Raw genomic sequence first — 19,249 nt, forward strand, 5'->3', positions numbered from 1 at the left:
AAATGTTAGGGGGAAAAGGACTGAAACCCTCTTTACTGACCCCTACTTTCATCATCTCCCCCCGCCCCGCCCCCCGCCACCGAGACAGGGTCTTTCTGTGCATCCTTGGCTGTCCCAGACCAGGCTGGCTTTGAACTCACAGCAATCCACCTGCCTCTGCCTCCTGAGTGCTGGGATTAAAGGCGTGCACTACCTCACCTGGCTACTTTCATCATCTTAACCTCTCAGTCTGGCTTGCTGCCTTCTTCTCATTCTTTTTACTTTTTTTGTTTGTTTGTTTGTTTGGTTGGTTTTGGTTTTTGAGATAGGGTTTCTCTGTGTAGCCCTGGCTGTCCTGGAACTCACTTTGTAGACCAGGCTGGCCTCGAACTCGCAGAGATCTGCCTGCTTCTGCCTCCCGAGTGCTGGGATTACAGGTGTATGTCACATGCAGCAATCATTGAAGATGTTATTTTCCACTTACCTAGCACCTAAACTGAAAACCCTGTGGCAGAATTAGAAATAGAAAAACCGCGTTACGTCCTCTTTCATAAGCGGTGTCCGTCACTGTGTTCAGCTCTCCCTGTCCCGGAACATTTCCTCCTCCTGCCTGCTACTCAGTCTTCCAGACTGGAACTCACCTTGCCCAGGTGCCAGGGCACTGCCACACAGTGGACAACAGACCAAACCCTGCTCTGTAAAGAGAGGCACAAGGACATGGCTTTGATCCCTAGACCCCATGTAAAAAATCCGGACGCCATGACACCTGTTTAGTCCCAGCACTGGGGATGTGGAAGAGGCAGATCCTGGAGGCTCGCTGGCCAGTTAGCCTAGCCTACATCGTCTCAAAAACAAGATGAGTCTGGTGTAGCTAGACGCCTGTAATCCAGAGCAGTACAGGATGGAGACAGACTGTCGCTGAGACTTGCTGGCTGCCAGCTTAGTTCAGTGACAGATTCAAGTTCAGTGACAGATCCTGTCACCAAGGAGTGAGGTGGGGAGTGATGGAGCAGGGCCCGGGAAATCCTAGGCTGCCTTCTGCGATGCATCCATGTACATACGTGTTATGCCACACTCACACACATGCCCCTAAACACCGATTATAAAACAGGGCTGGAAAGACGGCTCAGGGTGAAGAGCACATGCAGCTTTTACAGAAGACTCAGCTTTGGTTCCCAGAACACACATGGTGGCTCACAACTACCTACAACTACAGTTCCAGGGAATCCGATGCCCTCTTCTGGCCTTCTCAGCCACCAGGCCCAAACATGGTCCACATATGTGCATGCAGGCAAAACACACATAAAATAAATAAATCTGATTTTTTAAAAAGGAAGCAAAATAAAGTGATGGCTCCTGAGGAATGACATCCAAGGCTATCCTCTGGGCTCCACACACATGTGGACACATGTGGACCTGCCAACACACATGCGCATACACGGACACACAGTTTTTGCCTCACAAAAGCCAACATTGGTATAGAAAATAGAGGATAAAAATTCTAAAACAGATGACAATTTTGAAATTTTAATTATAGTTGGGTATAGTGGCTCATGTCTTTAATCCCAGCAGTTGGGAGGCAGAGACAGGTGGATTTCTGTGAGTTCTAGGTTAGCCTGGTCTACATAGTGAGTTCAAGGACAGCTGGAGCTATATAGGAGACCCTGTCTCAACCACCATCCTTTCTGAAAAGAAAAAAAAGTTAATCTTATATAGGAAACAAGCTGAGTAGGGAATTATTTGGCAGAATTAAAGAGTATAAGAGTAATCAAGCTCAGAAGCTACCATTGAATGCATCACAAATTAACAAAATCCTGGGAGGTGTAGGAGAGCCTGTGCTACACTGGGAGGTGTGGGAGAGGGTGTGTTACACTGGAGGTGTGGGAGAGCCTGTGCTACACTGGGAGGTGTGGGAGAGCCTGTGCTACACTGGGAGGTGTGGGAGAGCCTGTGTTACACTGGGAGGTGTGGGAGAGCCTGTGCTACACTGGGAGGTGTGGGAGAGCCTGTGTTACAAATGGCAGCCACAGCCACTGCACTAGCCATGTAGAAATTCTGGAAAGAGAACAAAAGGAAAAGAAGGGTACGCCAGCTAGTGAGACTAACGGGGAAAGGAAGCAGCAGAGCCCAGGGAGTTAAGAGAATTTTCTAAGCCTGCAGAGAAACAAAGACACTGGCAGATTAGGGAGCCACACACAGCCAGCTCTTCAGCTGCAGCATCGGACATCAGTAAGCAACGGGTCAGGCAACACTTTCAGTATTCTGAGAGACAATGACCTAGGATCTAATCTTTTTGTCCTGTGTTAACTCAGCATCTAAGTGTGATGATGAAAGTCAAGACAAGTTCAAGCCTTCAAAGTCTCAGAACATTTACCGTCCCAAACTCTTTTCCTAAACAATTATGAAGAAGCCAGTGAGTCAGCTCAACAGCAAAGGCACTTGGTGCACAAGCTTTGTGACCTTAGTTGAATCCCTGGGACCCATAGAAAGGTGGGTAGAGGACCAACCCCACCCACCAAGTTGTCCTCTGACCTCCATACACACCCTGCACATGTGCCCTCTCCCAACACACTCACACACTAATACATAAAAAAATAATAAAGTACTAAAAGATGCTCCCCATATAATGAAAAAGCAAATCAAGCAAGAAGAAAAAAAAAATGGGATTCAAGCAAAAGTAACAAAAACTCAGACACAACCATAAAGCTGGAAGTGAACATGCCAGGCTGGAAGTGGGGGGGCTTAAAGACTAAGGATCAACTACTCTCTGTGATGGAAGGGAAGAGAAACACTGGAGTTAGAGAGTGAAGAGGCCTTGGAGCTAGAAGATGAGGGAAAAGAAAGCTCAGGGCCGAGGAAGAGGAGGAGGAAAACATCTCAGATAGTCCAAGATGGGGTATAAAATAGGCAGGAGGAGAGAGAGATGCATGGGTGGGGAGGAGGAGGAGAGCTTAGCATTGTGTGACACAAGAGGACTCAACTTCTTGGTCTCTAGTGTGGGGTACTCTCCAGCAAGGACGTGGGCTAAAACCAAGGTAAAGTCTTTATTATCCAGCTGATGACGACACTGGGTGTTCTGGATCCCAGGGCAGCTGGAGCCTTCCTCAAGGTGCGCTTTTAAGACAAACAAACGAAACCAAAGCAAAAGCGCATCCTGTGTTGACACGCTAGAGCTAATAAGAGCAGCTAGCCAAAAGTAGAACTAGAGACCCTAAAGAGCAAGGATAATACATTTAGAGACTTTCCCAGAACTGTGGCTGGTGATGGGGTAAGCCTTTGTTTTAGGTTTGGCAGGTGGTGCTGTCTACATGCTGAGTTTTACTTCCACCATAGAGTCAGTTGTGTTAAGGTCTTGGGGCCTACTAAAGTCTGGGGCCTCTTACACCACTGAGCATGGAGCTGAGGAAATAACCAGGCATGGCTTAGTTTAAGTGATTTGGCGGTGAGTTCTGACTCAGTGGAAGGAGGAAGAAGAGGGGGAGAAGGCTGGAGAAGAGGAGGAGGCACGTAATGGCTATATCTCAGACTAAGAAAAAGGTAGCCAGCCAGGCGTGGTGGGGCACGCCTTTAATCCCAGCCCTCAGGAGGCAGAGGCAGGCGGATCGCTGTGAGCTCGAGGCCAGCCTGATCTACAAAGCGAGTCCAGGACAGCCAAGGCTACACAGAGAAACCCTGTCTCAAAAAACCAAAAAAATAAAAATTAAAAAATTAAAAAATTAGAAAAAGGTAGCCTTACATGAATTTAAAGAAATTGCTTCTAGTTATTTGGTTTGGGACTCTGAGAAGAAAAAGTTGACAAAGTGACGGAAGGAACACAAAACCCAGAAGGAAGAAAAAACAGCTTTTGGAGTGCCCGGTCTAGCCTGGCACTTGACTTCTCTCTCAAAACCACCAGGCATGCACAGTGGTGACCCTAAGAAGCAATGACGCACAGGGTCGAGTGCTCTCATATGCCATCCTGACTGAACACCAGACGGGAAACACCAAAATACACCCCCCATCCCCCCAAATCAAATAAGATTGGAAAATGAACTTCCTATCTCATAAGAGGGACAGACGGCTAACAGGTCATTCGCAGATGTGCGGAAGGAAATAATACCTAACCGCTGGTCAAGTCAAAGATGTGATGTCCAGATTAAGAATGTCTACAAGACAGACTCTGGCAGCAGCAGTGAGGTTTAACTGAGTGGGGAGAGCCACCCTCAGCACAGGCAGCACCATTCCTTATGCTCAGGAGCCAGACTGAATAAAAAAGAGAAAGCCAGAGGCCACGATCTTGTGGTGTTCCTGACCCTCTGGCTCCACCAATCCTTCCTCTCCCTCCTCTCGAGGACTCTCTCAGCTCTGACTGATGTTTGGCTGTGGGACTCTGCATCTGTCTCCATCAGTTACTTGATGAAACCTCTCTGGTGATGATTACACTAGGCTCTGGTCCCAGCACATCCTGCAGGCATGACAAACTGCAGGTCAGGGTCTTTGTGGCTAGGATGGTGTCCTAATCCCTCCACTTGAAGTCTTGTAACATGACCCACAGAATCAACAGACCAGGGCTTAAGTGGGCTCACAGAGGTCAGGGAGCTTGTTGGGGTCTGACTTACATGTTATGCTTGTGTAGCTCAGTGTTTTTGTGGTCCTAAAATGGGGTGTGGGGGGGACTGTCTCTGACTGTTTTGCCTGCCATTGGGACCCTTTTCCTCCTACTGAGTCACTTTGTCCAGCCTTGATGTGAGCATGTGTGCCTGATCTCACTGTAACCTGTTATTTGGTTGATGTTCCTGGGAGGCCTGCTCTTTTCTGAGGGGAAGTGAAGGGGATGGATCCAAGGAAAGGGGAGGTGGAGGAATGTGTTGAATGGTTATTAGTATTTAATATTGATTTATTCTTTTAATAAATCAACAGTTACTCCTTAACCAGTCTTATATCCAAATAACCACACAGAGAGCCTAGGATCTATTTAATTAGCCTAGAGCACATTACTGAGCAATAATTACTCCATCCTAAACCTCCAAGCTAGTATAGTTTCCTCCCCTACAGATTTCCCATATTATACTTGCTTTTAAATTATCTCCTAAATCCTGTTCATTCCTCCCGGTGTTTCCTGGTCCTATCCCATTGGCCCCTCCTCCTCTTCCTCTCTTTCTCCTCCCCTCACTGGACCAGGATGTCCCACCTTATTCTATGTTATTGCTCAGCATTGGCTAGTTGGTTTTTATTGGCAACACAGAGAACAAATAGTGACATGTTTACAGAAACTTGAGACAGGAGATACTTAGAATAAACAACACAATGCAATGTTTGGATTAAAACCAGCTAGGGGTAGAGAAATCAGCATTTGAATGGACAAGGGTGAACTGCACATTATGCCTACAGGGAAGACTGGGAGGGAGGGAAGAAACTGCAGCTGGAATGTAATCTATGAGAAAAGAATATTTTTTTTTTCTAAGAAAAGAGAGAAAGCCAAGTACCAGCGTCCCTCTCTCTGCTCCTGTACTGTGGACAGAGACCAGCTGCTCCACATGCCTGCCAGCATAGGAAGCTATTCCCACCGGTGTGACCCCTACTTTGATGAACTGCCCCCTCACACTATGAGACAAACAGACTCTTCTTCCGTTAAGGTGAGATGGGCGGTGGTGGCACAAGCCTTTTGGAACTGAGGCAGATGGATCCGTGAGTTCGAGGCCAGCCTGGTCTACAATGTGAGAGTTCCAGGGCAGCCAGGGCTACACGGAGAAACCAAAGCCAACCCAACCAAACAAACCAAAACAATGAAAACCACTTTGAACTATGAATACTACATTTTAGAGACACTAAATAGGTTGTTAACAGTTCTTTGTCGTCTGGTTACCGTTGGCTCTAGCTAGCAGGTGTTCTTTCTCAGCTCTGCACAGGAGGAGCCTGAGGCTGGGGGGAGTTCATTTCCTTTTCACGTACAACTGGGAAGTCCCAGAAATGGCCCAAATTCCCTTTGTTATCTTGACACAAAACGCATCAGTGTTAAGTCACCACCTTTCCTTTCTTATTCAGTCCCCCAGATTATACACTAATAAAGACATCACAATCTAAAACATTTTACCAACTTAAAGAGTTCCACAGTTTTACAAATTCAAATGCAATCTCAGCCTGGTGTGGTGGCACACGCTTTCATCCCAGCCGAGGCAGAGGCAGGCAGATTGCTGTGAGTTCAAGGCCAGCCTGGTCTACAAAGCAAGTCCTGGACAGCCGAGGCTACACAGAGAAACCCTGTCTTGAAAAAAAAACAAAAAACAACAAAAAAAAACCTCAGTCTTTTCGAGACAGGGTTTCTCTGTGTAGCCCTGGCTGTCCTGGACTCACTCTGTAGACAAGGCTGGCCTCAAACTCAGAGATCCACCTGCCTCTGCCTCCCAAGTGCTGGGATTAAAGGCTTGCGCCACCACGCCGGCCCAGTCTTCTTTTAAATGCGAATTCTTTGTAAAATTCCAAAGTCTGTCTCTCTCTTTACCCCACCCCCCACCCCTCTCTCACTCTCTCAAGTTTAAAGTCTCTCAAATGTAGGAGTCTGTAAAATAAAAAATAAAGTACTTTCTTACTTTGAGAGGAAAGAACCAGGCCACAGTCACAATCTAAACAGAACAAAATCAAACCCCAACAGTGTAAATAACTCAGAGTTGAATTATCTGGGATCCACTCACCATCTTCGGGGCCTCATCCAAAGGGCTGGGTCACCTCCCTGGCTCTGCCCTCTTTAGCACACACAGCTTGTCCTCTAAGCTCCGGCCGGCTCCACCCCACACTTGTGGCTGTCCTTGGTGGTCGTCCCGTGGCACTGGCATCTCCAAAATGCTGGGGTCTTCTGCTGCAGCTGGCTGCACTTCCATCAATAGCCTGCCTGTCTTCAGAGACTCCAGCCCTGCCTCAATGCCAAGCCTAGCTGCTCTCTATAATTCCTTCATGCCTCCAAAACCGGTACCACCTGGGGGATTCTTACATTACCAAGTTCAGCTGCCAACACAAGGTGCAACCCTGGCCGCTTTCAGAACACAGTTTCTCTGTGCTGACCCTGAGGAAACACTTATACATCTCCCCAGAAGACTTCACCTCAGCGAAGCTGGTCTCTTCTTCAGTCACAGCTAACCAGGACACAGATGCTTAGCTCAAATGGCCCGGGAGAGTCTCTGGTTCCCTCTGAAACGCACTAGGCAGGCCTGTACTGCTCTCAACATTTTTAGCTCCCGAGCCCCTACAGAAGAGCCGGCTGAGCCCTCAACACTCAATGGCTTTTCTAGCCCAAAGTTCCAAAGTCCTTTGGCAGTCCTCTCCAAAGCAACACGGTCAGGGCTGTCATAGCAATAAGCCACGATCCCGGTATCAACTTGTCTTAGTGTTTCTATTTGAAGGGCTCCAGCAGGCCCAAACATGACAACTATGGTGCTGGCAGGCCTAGCCCTTCCTCCATCCCTTGTTTGGTTTGATTTTTTTGTTGTTGTTGTTTTGTTTTGTTTTGTTTTGAGACAGAGTTTCTCTATGTAGCCTTAGCCATCCTGGACTCACTTTGTAGACCAGGCTGGCCTCGAACTCACAGTGATCCACCAGCCTCTGCCTCCCAGGTGCTGGGATTAAAGGTGTGCGCCACCACGCCTCCCTATCCCTTGTTAAACCATAGATTATATCACTGAAGCTAGCCACCAAGGTCTATTACCGTGTATATACGCCAGACTCACTCCTGTGGCTGATCATCAAGGTTCAGCTATTAAAGCATTGAAACCCAGCAATCAAAAGTCCCCTTTGGCTACTCTAATTAACATGCTCAGTCAAAACATGCCACCACATCCTACCCCAATCTAACACAGACCTCCCTTTTTTCCTCTTAAAAAAAAAAAAAAAAAAAAAAAAAAATCACACCTAAAGGGCATTTGCTGCCGTTTTCTGCCTCCATCAGAAATCAGCCATTTTACTTTTCTTTCCCACTTAATAAAGGATCTCTCTGTAAAAATAGGTGTTTGAGTGTGGTTTGCGCCTAATCCTGAGTCCAGGAAGGAGCACCCTGCTGTGCGCAGGTTCCCTTCACTATGGCTGCAATGAAACATCGTGATCAAAGCAACTTGGGGAGGAAAAGGTTTGCCTGGCCTATGCTTTCATATCATCATTCATCACTGAAAGGAGTCAGGGCAGGAACCTGAGACAGGAGCTGAGGCAGAAGCTATGGAGGCCTGCTGCTCTCTCTGGCCTCCCCCTTGTGGCTTCCTCAGCCTGCTTCCTATAGCATCTAGGAATACCAGCCCAGGGGTAACACCACCCCTGGTGGTCTGTGCACTCCGCCCCCCCCACATCAATCACTAATTAAGAAAATACTCTACAGCCTAATCTTAGGGAGGGCTTTTCTCAATTAAGGTTTCCTCCTCTCTGATGACTCTAACTTGTGTCACGTTTTGACATAAAACTAGCCAGGATAGTTCTTAAAGGAAAAGATACTATAACCAACAAGTGGATGGCAGAAATGAGGAAAAAAAAAAATTGCTCCAGAAATGAGGCTCCACGTCATGGCTGCCACACTCAGCTGATCTGCCCCGAGCCTGACCAACACTGGGTGTGCGGTTTCAATTGCAGGATGTTGGTTTTGTTTGGTTGGTTTTGGCTTTTAGAGACAGGGTTTCTCTGTGTAGCCTTGGCTGTCCTGGATTTGCTTTGTAGACCAGGCTGGCCTGGAACTCACAGCGATCCGCCTGCCTCTGCCTCCCGAGTGCTGGGATTAACGGCGTGCGCCACCACACCTGGCAGGATGTTGTTTTAAAAGAATAAAAATCCCAAACGTTAGATGTTACCAATAAAAACTCAGGAGCCAGATGCTGTGGTGAAAATTTGCTAGCTCAGAGAGGCAGAGAAAGCACCCAGCTGACCTTCCTACTCAGCTCACGTCCCAGAGGAAAAACCAAAGAGCTCAAAGCCCAAAGCCAAAATCTTAGCTCAGCTGACAGCCCAGGAGGAGAAAGCCAAAACACTAAAAGTCAAAGAACTTGCTAGCTCAAAGCTCAAAAGCCTCTTCTTATCCACGCTGTCTTAAATACCCCTCAACTCAAAGTTCCTCCTCCTCTTTAATCCCTGTCAGCTGGTTTCTTGCTCTGCCTCTTGACCTAGGGTAACTGTATTAAATTCTGTGTACACAAAGCTCTTGGATTAAATGTGTGTGCAAGGGCTGGATGAACAACACCATAATCACCTATTTACAATACTATGGAATACTACTCAGCTATTAAAAACAAGGAATTCCCGAAATTTGTGGACAAATGGACTGAACTAGAAATGATCATGAGTGAGTTAACCCAGAAGCAGAAAGAGTCAAATGGCATATACTCACTTATATCTGGACACTAGCCCAAGGGGCATGTCCCATGAAAGTCTTCACTTACCAGGAAAGTGGGTCAGAGGGGAGGACATTCTCTTAGGACTTTAGGTGAGAGAAGCATGGAAGAATGGGGAAATAGAAGGATCCAGAGGGTCCTAGAAACCTACAAGAAGAACATTATGATGGTCAGATCTGGGCCCAGGGGTCCTGCTCAAATTATGACACCAGCCCAGGACACTATGTGCAGTAATCTTCGAACCCCTACCCAGATCTAGCCAATGGACAGGACATTCTCCACAGTTGAGTGGAGAGTGGGGACTGACTTTCACACGAACTCTGGTGCCCCATATTTGACTATGTCCCCTGGATGGGGAGGCCTGGTGGCACTCAGAGGAAGGATAGCAGGCTACCAAGAAGAGACTTAATACCTTATGAGCATATACAGGGGAAGGAGGTGCCCCCCAGTCACAGTCATAGGGGAGGGGAGTAGGGGGAAAGCGGGAGGGGGGAGAGAGGAATGGGAGGATACAAGGGATGGGCTAACAATTGAAATGTAATACGAATAAATTAATAAAATATTTTTAAAAAATAAACAGAAAGTTCTTGCATTAAAGGTGTGTGCTTGGGCTGAACCATGCCAAAGAAGAAACAGATTTTCACAGTTCACAATCTCAAGGTTCACAATGGGATCAAATATCCTGCAACAGCAGGATTTTCTTTAGGAATCTTAGCTCTAGTTTTGGGACACATCACTAAACAATAAATATCTCTCAGGTTCTTAAAATAACTATTTGTGTTCATTGTTTCTGGTTATATGGCTTTTATAAACTAACATTTCCAACCTGTGAAATGGAAAAGATAATGCTGAGATCTGAATGGATTTGAATTTTAAAAAAATCTTAAAATATAGATCCTAACTACAAAAAATAAGGACAATTAAGGGACATGCTTCCCATAAACAAGGAAAATTTCTTGACCATAATACAACTATCAAATCAAGAAAGCGGCAGCTGTAACTTTGTACTGATTTCATTGATGACCTTTGTACAAAACATCCATGCAGAACAGTACTTTTCACTTTGATTCAGATTGCTTTTACTCCGGTCTAGAAGTTTCTGCCTTTCATGACCTTGGTGTTCTGAACGATTGCGTAGTTGTTTTGGATAACCAACTTGATAACTCCCTTCCTGAGTTGACTTGACTGACTTTACGTTCAATTCTAGCTCTGTGTGTCTGTTAGGCAAGTCTCAGCACTTGTGCTGTGTTGTTCCTGTCACACCTTGTCAGATGGAGCATATTTTTTCACTGGTTCCCTCAACATTGATGTTGATTTCAATCTTAAGGCTTTCCAGTTTGCTAGGATTTCCAATAGTTCTTTTCTTTTTGTCTCATTAATATTTATAAGGGGGGATTTTGGAGACTGCAAATACTCTATTCTTCATTAAAGTTGAGGTTCATTTTTAAATTTTTATTTTTGGGCCTATGGGTGTTCTAACTGCATATAGACACCACACACATGCAGTGCCATTGGAAGCCAGAAGAGGGCAGTAGCTCCTCGGGGACTGGAGTCACAGATGCTTGTGAGTGGCCACATGGGAGACAGGAACTGAACCTAGGTCCTAAGGAACATGGTACTCAAACTGCTGGGCCGTCTCTCCAGTCCCCATAGTTCATTAAAAAAATAATTTTTTTTCTTTTTTTTTTTTTTTTTTTGGTTTTTTGAGACAGGGTTTCTCTGTGTAGCCTTGGCCATCCTGGACTCACTTTGTAGACCAGGCTGGCCTTGAACTCACAGCGATCCGCCTGCCTCTGCCTCCCGAGTGCTGGGATTAAAGGCGTGCGCCACCATGCCCAGCTAAAGAAAAAAATTTTTTTGATTCCTATCTTATTGTATGAAATGTAATCCAACACTTTGATTCTCAGGATGGCCAAAAGCTCTTTCAACTCAAATATTAGAAAACTTAAGGATAAAAGAATGTTTGCACAAATGATGAGATGGCTTGGGGGGGGGCGCCAAACTGTAACTCTGAAAATGTAATCTACTGAGTTTGATTCTTTGATCCCATGGTGGAAGGAAAGAACCACTTCTGGGGAGTTTTCTGACCTATACCAATGGACTTTTATGTACACACACACACACACACACACAGAGAGAGAGAGAGAGAGAGAGAGAGAGAGAGAGAGAGAGAGAGAGAGAGAGAGAGAGAGAGAGAGAGAGAGAGAGAGAGAGAGAGAGAGAGAGAGAGAGTCACTAATAAATAAATGTTTAAAACTATGAGAAATAAACTCTAAAAATATTTATGGTACGTGTGTATATAGTATAATATATAAACATATTTACAGTTGAAAAAGTTAATGTTATTTGAAGTGGAAGTTTCTGCTTTCTTTAAAAACTCAGTTGTATCATGCATCATTTCTGGAAGCCGTTTTGTGAGAGGGCATGTGATGTGTTGCTGAAAACAGACACATGAGGAGGGCAGGTAATGTTTAGGAAGAATCTACGTGGGACCCCACAGACAGTGAAACAACACCTTTGCACTGCTATACTGTGCTACGCTTCTTGCTGGTCTTCACTCCAGAGAGATGCACCAGAGAACTTCCTGTAGTGTTCCGGGTGATTCTGGCTGCTTCTCCTGACTTGTATGGAGCCTTGCTGTTTCTGCTGGACTGTGCCACCGTTACTGATTCCTGCTGCTGTTTGGTGTTTGCTATTGGACTGATCTGCTGGTATCCGGACAATGCAGAGTGGAATTGGCCCAAGGAACTACATCTAAACAGGTCCACAACTCCTTTTTTCTATTAACATTCTTTCTCCCCTACCTCTGGCCAGTGGGTTAGAAGGGAGGTAAAAATGTTTAAGAACCCTTTTCTTAAAAAAAGGTTTTGAAAAAAATCTAGGTCAATTTTACCATTAAAGACTCTGGAGTCAGATGCTGGGGTGAAAACCAGCTAGCTCAGAGAGGCAGAGAAAGCACCCAGCTGGCCTTCCTCCTCAGCAGATGTCCCAAAAGGAAAAGCTCCTTTTCTATGCCATCTCAAAAAAACCCCTCAAACTGAATGTCCCTCCGTTCTACTCCTTGTGTGTCTCTTTATCTAGTCTCCTGGTTTACTCTTTATATTTTTTCCCCTATGTTCACTCTCTGTCAATTGGCTGCTTTCTCTGCCTCTTGGCCTATTTAATCTTGTATACAAGCAGAATGCTCTTGGATTAAAGGCGTGTGCTAAGACTGAGCCACACAATTAGAAACAGTTTGTTTTGTTTCAGTGAACAACACAATCTTGGGGTTTACAGTGTGATCAAATATACTGCATCAAGTTAAAAATCTCTACTCAGTAACTTAGCACCCTAGTTCCTGAAATAACGATTGAGATGCTAATTATTTATGAATAAATGTCTAGGCCATAAGCTTTGGCTCGGTCCCCAACTAGCTTATAAATTATTTTACCCGTTCATTCTATTCTATGTGTGCCACATGGCTGATCACCTCTCCTCATTTTCATGTGTCTGTCTTAAGAGTCGGGTGAATCTCTCCTCTGATTCTCTCCCCGAGTTCATCTCTCTCTGCCGGAATTCCCACCTCCTATTTCCTGCCTCAGCTAATAGGCCATCGGCTTTTGATTGACAGGTGATGCTTCCATACACTCTCCAGGTTAAGGAAGAATACTGCCTGCATCTAGAGGACCAGTGGGTACTCCTCCCATATATAAAAAGTATCTCGACATTTATAATCATCGTTTTCTTGTTTTTTCAGTTTTCCACCTGGTTATCTGTGCTGGTTATTTTTATGTCAACCTGACAAAAACTCGAGCCCTTTAAGGAGGGGGAACCTCAGTTGAAAAAAGTAAAGCCCCCACCAGATTAGCCTCTTGGCAAACCTGTGGTACATTTTCCTGATTGATAATGTGGGTGGTGCCATCTCTGGGTAGGTGGCCCTGGGAGTGCACAGGAAAGCAGCCTGGGCAAGGCATGAGGAGCAAACCAGTAAACAGCACTCCACAGTGGCCTCTGCTTCAGGTTCCTGCCTTGAGCCCCTGCTCCCCACTTTTCCTGGATGGTTAACTACCTTCAACACGGTTCGTACGCTGCTGACTTCTGCTATCCATACATGGAGAGATAAATCCGTGGATGGACGATAAAGCCTAGTGGCAGTACACATGGAAGGGCCTAGGTTCTATTCCCTACATTACTAAATAAATCTCACCAATCCTTACACAGCACATGATGCTTACACAGCAGACAAGGATGTTTCTGGAAGAGCAATGTCTAGTATTAAACTGCAACAGAAATGTCCAGTAAACCCAATCTTACAGGATAACCACAAACTACAACTGGCTACCGAGCACTTGAAATGTATCTACGTAACTGAGGAAAGAGCCGTGAATGTTAATTTTAATTAACTTTATGAAGATGAAGAGATGTCTGTTAATCAAAAGATCCCATTAAAAGACAAATGACAAAAAAAGACCAAAAAAAAAAAAAAGAGAGAGACAAATGACTTTTACAATATATGAAGAACGTAACAGGACATGAAGGGCAGGGAGGCAGACAAACTATTCACGCCACCGCCAGGTGTAGCAATGCATGCCTTAATCCCAGCATCCAGGAGGCTGAGCCATAAGGAGCACTACAAGTTCAAGGCTAGCCAAGGTTACAAGGCAAACCCTGCCTGAAAAAAAAAAAAAAAAAAAAAAAAAGGCAAACACTGCGCCTGCCACCAAGCTTGAACCACCTGAGTGCTCCCCTTCAGACCCCAAGTGGAAGGGAGACAATAAACTTCCAGAAACTGTCCTCGGACCCCCACACACGCCCTTGCAGAAATAAATGTAACTTAATAAATAAATAAATTAATTAATTAATTAAAAAAACAAAAACAAAAACGAAACCTCCTCCCCAGTGAGCTATCCACCTGTTAATAAATGCTGGCAAATCTCCATGACGGAAGTGATGCTTTGCTCACTCATTTTGTGGAACTGGAAACTGAATCAACACGCTAGGCACCGGCTCCACCACCGAGTGATGTCCCCAGCCCAGAGGGAATGCATTTTAATACAACCACTTTGGTGTTATCTACTGAATATTTGCGTATCTTGTATCAAGCAGCACGTCCATTTCCAAGAATTACTCCCACCGAAGTGCAAACAGATGCGTATATTTTGTAGGTATGCTAGAAGAAAAGCACAAAAACAAATCTTATAAGTAGAATTAATGTCACATGAGATGTCAGCCAGGACTCATCAACAGCGGATGGCCACCATGGAGCCAGGAAACCCCACCTGGTGTCAGAAGCCAGAGAAGCAGAGCGTCTGTCCATCAGGTCATTTTCTTCTTCAAATATGCATCCTCCGTAAATCAGCTAGCTGGTAAAAGCCTGGTTTTCTTCCATGCATGGCATAAAACCTGGGAAGAGTGTTTCAACAGTAGGGTGTGATGGCATGAGCCTTTAACCCCAGCAGACGCAGGTGGATCTCTTTGAGTTTAGGGCCATCCTGGTCTGCGTGTAAATTTCACATCAGCCAGATTTTAGTGAAAGTCGGCTTCAAAATAAGTGTTCCAGGTAACTCTTGGCATGGGATTATTGTAAAGGAAACAATGTGTCAAAACAGGTCTTTTCTAGTTGTATTGGAAGCCAAATTCAAACTAATTTAAAAGAAACAAATGTTCAACTCCCAGAGCCCGAGACTGGTTGAGGGTACTTGCAGCTCTTGCAGTCCCCGGTACCCACAAGCCTGTAGCTCACAGTTCCTAACTCCATCTTCAAGGCTTCCAACACCCTCTTCTGGCCTCCATGGGTCCTCTCACACATACAGCACTCATGTTGTATGAACATAAATACACACAGAGAAAATAACAATGAGACTGTTGGGCACTTTCCATGGGAAAAGCAGGACACTGTTCCCAGAGGGGGAATGAAGGGCAGGCGTAGGCTCAATTTTCTTATCCAACATATTTTATTAACAACTTATTAACCAAGCGTACGTCACTTATAACCCAACTAGCCAAACCAGTAGGAAAAGAGGATTAAGGAACACAATAACAAAACTGTAAGGATATCAGTTTCAAGGAACGATTCTCCTGGCGTAAGCAGCAGGATTTCTTCTGCTGGAACCTGGAGTAATCAGAACCCAGAACCTCAGCAGGAGCCGGAGCCCTGAAGCCTTCCCTCGAGCGGTTCTCTCTGGGAGCGTCTCGAAGAGGAGCGATGAACAGCCAAAACTATCCAAAGTCTCCAAAGGACCCCCTCTAGTTTTTGACTCATTTATATATCTCCTCCCAGAGTCTGTTCACAGGATCTTTTCAGCTGGCAACAATCAAGCTCCTGCATGAGGTGGTTGGTCTTCTAGTGGATTAACCTCACCTGTTCTCTCACGAGACGGTTCCAATCCCACACTTGGAATCCTAAAAAACAGGTTTATCTTTCCTCATCTCCCCCTTTCTATTTAATAAAATAAGCAATAAACAACAAACTAAGAATTGTCCATTAAGTTCAACATTTACAAGAACCAGTCCATTTAATAGTTAATAATTTCTAGGAAATTATTCCACTATCCTACTTTACTGATTTTTTAAACTAAACTTATTTTAATACTATGACTATCTAGTCTTCAATCCCATCAGAGACCCCAGAAGGAAAAACTATCTGATATGAAGGAAGTGCAGGCAAGCAACTTCCAAAAGTATTGACAGAACAGAGAGATGACTGGACAGTCACAAGTTCCTCTCCATTGTCGGGGCATCCAGTCTTCAGCCAACCAGCCCAAGGCATCTGACAGATGGTTTCTGGACTGTCACAAGTTTCTCTCCATTGTAGGTGCATCCACCTTCAGCCAGCCAGCTCAAAGCATCTCACAGACTGCTCTGAAGCAGGAATCCTGAAAGACTGGCCCACGTATCAGCCAACCAGCCCAAGGCATCTGACAGATGGTTTCTGGACTGTCACAAGTTTCTCTCCATTGTAGGTGCATCCACCTTCAGCCAGCCAGCTCAAAGCATCTCACAGACTGCTCTGAAGCAGGAATCCTGAAAGACTGGCCCACGTAATCTCTGCAAGGCTGGGCAGCCAGTGTCTCAATATCAGGCTTGATCATAGTGCACGGTCATTCTGTCATCAGCAGTAGAGATAAGCAAAGTTTCTCAGTCCAGTGCCTATCTGCCACGATCATTTCTTTTTTTTTTTTTCACGATCGTTTCTTGATGCCCGCATAATTAGACTGGAGGCGCTGCCAGGAATGGATGTGTCTCTCTGTCATAAAAGCCCTTTATTATTAAATGCCATTTTCTGTGGGTCTCTGAAGTGTTTGAAAACCATCTATCTATATGCCTTTGAAAACATATACAAAAAACTAAATAAAGCTTATTCTATAATTAAGTAATTTAGTATTTAGTAAGATTTATAAGTGACCAACTACCAATTTCTATCTCCGACCATCCTGAGCAAGTTATAACAGGTATTTTTCACCTTTGCAAATAAGTTGTACATGTATAATACACTAAGTAAATGTCAAACAAAATCATCTTAAGTTTCTACCAACATACAATATACAATTTAAGTTTCCATTAACATATCATATGCAATACATAAAACAAAAGTTGAAAAAGGAAAAATCTTAAATTTCCATCAATTTACAATATCAATGTGAAATATTTGAATACCGATGCAAATTATTTGAGGCTGGTAGATTCTATAATCTACTTTTTATTCTATAAATCTATATCCTCCCTTATCCTTCCCTTATGTCTTCCCTTCTTCCTTTTTCCCTAAATAAGATAGAAAAATAAGAGAGAAAGGATAGAAGAGAGAAATCCCTAAACTAAACTTTTATTAACTTATAACTAACCCCCCTAGGCAAAAATGAGCATTTATAACCCACCAAAACCCACCACCTCACCTATTGGGAATGGGGGTGTCGTTCTCTCAAAATTACTTTTTGCTGTTTGGGGGGAAACATTTTTTGAGTACCCTTAGAAAAATAAGATATTGGCCAAGCACTGCAAAAGCTAGCTGTATCTGTTTTGTCCCATCTTTTTTGGATTGATCCGTTTTAAAGTTGATATGCATGCAATTTCTTGAGGACACAGTAGCTGAAGCAGTCTTTGATGTTGAAACGCCCGGGCTACCTGCTTTGTCTTCATAATTATGTTTTTTTGTTGTGAAAATAAGCAAACTTTCACAAGTATTAGTATAAGTACTTCTCTCCCTCCCCCTCCATATATATATATATATGGAATATTCAAGGTGTACAGATTATTTAAGAATAAACACCTGCCCCATTTTGTAAGCCATCAATGTTGTACATCTGTTTGAGCTGTAATATCCAAACTGTAAGAAAGAATGTCACAAGGACCAGATCTCCCTTGTTTGTTCCCTTGCTATATGAACACATTCATGTATTATGTACTAAGAGGTCTTTCCTGGTCCAATCTAATCTTTATAAATTTTGTCGGCACCCATATTTTTTCACTCTCTGTAGAAATATAGGCATAGCCTCAGCCCCACCCCAAAACTTTTGCAGGTTTCCAGTCCATGCTCGATAAATCTTTATAGTAAATTGGTTGTCCTAATTCCTCAGTTTTTTCTATAACCCAATGTCTCGCAGCTGCTGTTGTCCCTTCATCACCAACATTCAGAAAATTTAAAGTCAACAAAGCATTATTTAATCTGTCCCGGGGGTTCTTTACCCTTCCTTTTTGTTTAATAAGAATCTCTTTTAAAGTATGATTTGCTCTTTCAACAACTGTGTGCCCTGTTGGATTGTGTGGTATACCAGTAATATGTTTAACATTATAACATGTAAAGAATTTCTTCATCTTAAGGGACACATATGCGGGAGCCTTATCAGTTTTTATTTGTGCAGGTATTCCCAGAATTGCCATTATTTCCAATAAGTGAGTAATTACACAATCAGGCTTTTCAGAACTTAGGGCAGTTGCCCATCTAAATCGCGAATAGGTATCGATAGTATGGTGTACATATTTTAGTTTTCCAAATTCTGCAAAATGAAACACATCCATCTGCCAGATTTCATTCCTCTTTGTACCTCTAGGGTTAACTCCAGCAGGTAAAAGGTTTTGATTATACAAAGAACACATAGGACACCTATTAATTATTTCTCTGGCTTGTTGCCAAGTGATAGGGACACTTTTCTTCAAACTCTTACTGTTAACACGATGTTTCTCATGAAATTTTGAGGCTTTGAGCACATTAATTGGTCAATTTCTTCATTTCCTTGCACCAAGGGCCCTAGTAAACCTGTATGGGATCGACTATGAGTAATATACAAGGGATATTTTCTACTTCAGATGGCTTGTTGCAGTTCTATAAACAATGTGGTCAATTTAGAGTTATCAGGACTAAATTCAGCAGTTTCTATATGCAGAATGACTCTTTCTGAATACTGAGAGTCAGTGATTATATTAAGAGATTCCAGAAAAATCTAACAGTACCATAAGGATTGCATATAATTCTCATTTTTGGACAGAAGTAAATGGGCTTTTGATCACTTCAGTCATTTTATCAGATTTATAACCAGTCATACCCATCTTATTAGCATCCGTATAGATGGGTGCCACTGATATCAGTGTCGTTTTTACAATACTTGGATCCAATTAATTTTCTTTATAAATTGTATATGTTTGCTTTTCAGGTATTTGTTATTAATTTCTCCCAAATAGTTACTAAAAGCCCTTTGCCAGTCTCCATTAATTACCCATAGTGAAATAATTTCAGAATTAGTAAGAAGCACCACAATTTCTGCTGGGTCCATCCCTGATAGTTGATGCAATCTTATTCTTCCCTCTGTAATCAACTCAGAAAAATTTTCGATGTACACCTTCAACTTCTTACTTTTGTTTATTTGCTAGAAAAACCTACTCCATTATCCTGTCTTCCCTTTGCATAAGGAGCCCCGTAGGAGAATGTTTTGAAGGCAAAATAACCAGAATGCAACCAA

This window comes from Acomys russatus, chromosome 16 (assembly GCF_903995435.1).
Source record: "Acomys russatus chromosome 16, mAcoRus1.1, whole genome shotgun sequence".
Classification (NCBI taxonomy): Eukaryota; Metazoa; Chordata; class Mammalia; order Rodentia; family Muridae; genus Acomys; species Acomys russatus.